General features: G+C 42.0%; 1 pseudogene; it reads left to right on the top strand.

The window, feature by feature from the left end:
* The first annotated feature begins 2,268 nt into the window (after positions 1 to 2,268).
* On the top strand, positions 2,269 to 2,385 carry LOC126459692 (5S ribosomal RNA; annotated as a pseudogene).
* The last annotated feature ends 292 nt before the right edge of the window (positions 2,386 to 2,677 follow it).

Here is a 2,677-nt window from a genome sequence, read left to right on the forward strand (position 1 = left end):
CAAATCTAACGATTATTTTAGTACGTTGGTATATAAGATGGGTTAGATATTATCGTAGAAAATTAAACAGCACTTAGGTATGTCAGCAATATGGGCATATACATATAAGAAACTGAGGAAAAAAGAAGAAAAATGACATAAAATCGGTAAAATTCGACGAAAACCTGGTATAATCACCAAAACTTGATGTGAAATACGTAAAAATTGAGGGAAATACAGTGAAATATGTAGACTGATGTCAAATACACACGCCTTAATAGTGGAAAGAGGAGGCAGTCTAGAGATGCGGTGTCAAGGCGAAATGACAAAATTATCCCACACATGAACAATACAACCCAACATCGGACCATGACTTCTGTGGGCAAAAGGAAGTTTACCAGGGGCGGTGGTAAACTGAGATAAGACTGTGCTGCTGATCGTGGTGTTTATTTCCTCATAAGATGTCACTATTTCTTTGTATGCATTTTCGGCTGCCAGTGATCATTTTATAGGACTGTTGTGAACATATCATGATTTCCGAACCATAATCGGACTGAACTTTGTGAACAGCTGGCAAATGCACATCTGGAGACTATATAGTGTTTGTGTTACAAAGAATAGATGTTTTCTTTGGTGTGCAAGCTAGTAGTTTTATCACTTTACAGTTTGTCACCTTAGTTTGTCATAGAGAAACTTGCATGGAGAATATATGTCATGTGCTGGGAATAGATTTCTTACATTGGAATGTTGACAGTGTTGCATTCCACATGATTAATAGATCAGAAACTACACCACTCTAACATTATAGTGTGTTTAAATGCAGAACCGTTTAGCTTTTGGAATGGGTTTGTGTTCCATGATTATTTATCTCTTTTTGATATCATCTTGGTATGGACGCCAAACACCGGAACATTACTCCAGAATTGAGAGCACAGTTGATTTACACAAAATGTTTAAACTACGTCCACTTTTAGTTCTATCATGCATAACCCACTCATTTCTCGTTAATGGTCTGTTATATCATCACAGCACTCTCATATCAACTATATATCGACAAGGGGTGCTGATCCCCTTGACATGTGCGGATCTGGAGAGATCTTGTGCATGAGGATGGACGCTCTGAGTAAGTAGGTGTGGAACAGTCTTCGCTGAACAGCAGTTACGGACTTGGCTCGTCTGTTCCTTCACGAGATATGAAATGAAACACATATAGTACCCTCCTACTTCTAATCAGCTGCAAATTAAATCGAGGACAATGTTGAGAGGAGGGTTGGTCAAAGACAGAGATGGGGAATGTCACACAAGATGGCTCTGAGAGTCCCATGCACATAGAGAAAGATGGGCAATCGTAATCGTAAATAATGCACTATGATCGAAGTGCAAGATATATGTAGATCGATACAGGACGCAGTCTGGTATACTTTAGTGTATGTGTTCGAGAATTAACAAGAATGGGCGTATAGAAAAGGCATCTATCTACATTTACAATCTAGTATGTGGTACACGCGGAGTAGTGGAAGGGTGGTTTAGAAATGATACAGAAATTGGGAAGCATGCTGCCACATCATTGGTCTGTATTGAAATTACCGAAACTTGATACAATTTCTAAAATTGATCGCAGTATCCGCTGTGGTGCTTATTACAATACATCATCCCAAACTGACAGCGTCTTTTCCATTCCATCCGTCCACTGGTATGCTGTTGATTACCACATAATGACTGACTGATGCCACTTGTTTGAGATGGGGCGAGTCTCGGTGGGAGCAGCACCTTCCAGGGATGGCCTGCACAAAATAGTGATCGCATACATGATTGCTACATGAGGTATCAATCGAAACAGAACACCTACACGTCTGCCACCAGGTCACTGTGGCAGATGATTTTAAATGCAGAGGTTATTAATCACCTTCAGGGGGCTGTTTGGAATCGCCCCGGAATACTGCAAACTCTTCCAGCTTCCATCTGTTGCACTGTCTTCCACATTTTTTGTCAATAAGGAACACTGCCTCTGTCGGTTATTTCAAACCTTCTGTATGTTGTGGGAGCAGCATAGTTTACACCATGTGATGTCCAGCTTTCAGTGAGAGGTAATGGATCAAGAAGGTTAATGTCAATGTAACACCTGACACAAACCTTGAAGTCGTGGTAGAAAAAAACAAAATGATGGCGGTGTACAAAGCTGTTGTCATACACTGCTTGAATGTGTTAGAGAGGAAAAAAAAACAATGCATCAAATACGCTGCTTGAATGTGTTAGAGCAGAAAACAAACAATGCATCAAACTACTTAAGGCAACGGCCTTGCCGCAGTGGATACACTGGTTCCCGTGAGATCACCGAAGTTAAGCTCTGTCGGGCGTGGTCGGCACTTGGATGGGTGACCACCCAGGCCCCATGCGCTGTTGCCATTTTTCGGGGTGCACTCAGCCTCGTGATGCCAATTGACGAGCTACTCGACCGTATAGTAGCGGCTTCGGTCAAGAATACCATTCTAACGACCGGGAGGATGACACGGCGGTCGGATGGTCCCGGTAGGCCACTCGTGGCCTGAAGACGGAGTGTGCGTTTTTTTATCAAACTACTTATGAAAGAACAACAAAGGGACCCTTTCTTGCGATTTATAGTCTTTGGGATATGGTCCTCCTACAGTACTGGCGATGAAACTTTACACTGGTTGGTGGAAGCGACTTTTATCACATA

Source organism: Schistocerca serialis, chromosome 2 (genome assembly GCF_023864345.2).
Source record: "Schistocerca serialis cubense isolate TAMUIC-IGC-003099 chromosome 2, iqSchSeri2.2, whole genome shotgun sequence".
Classification (NCBI taxonomy): Eukaryota; Metazoa; Arthropoda; class Insecta; order Orthoptera; family Acrididae; genus Schistocerca; species Schistocerca serialis.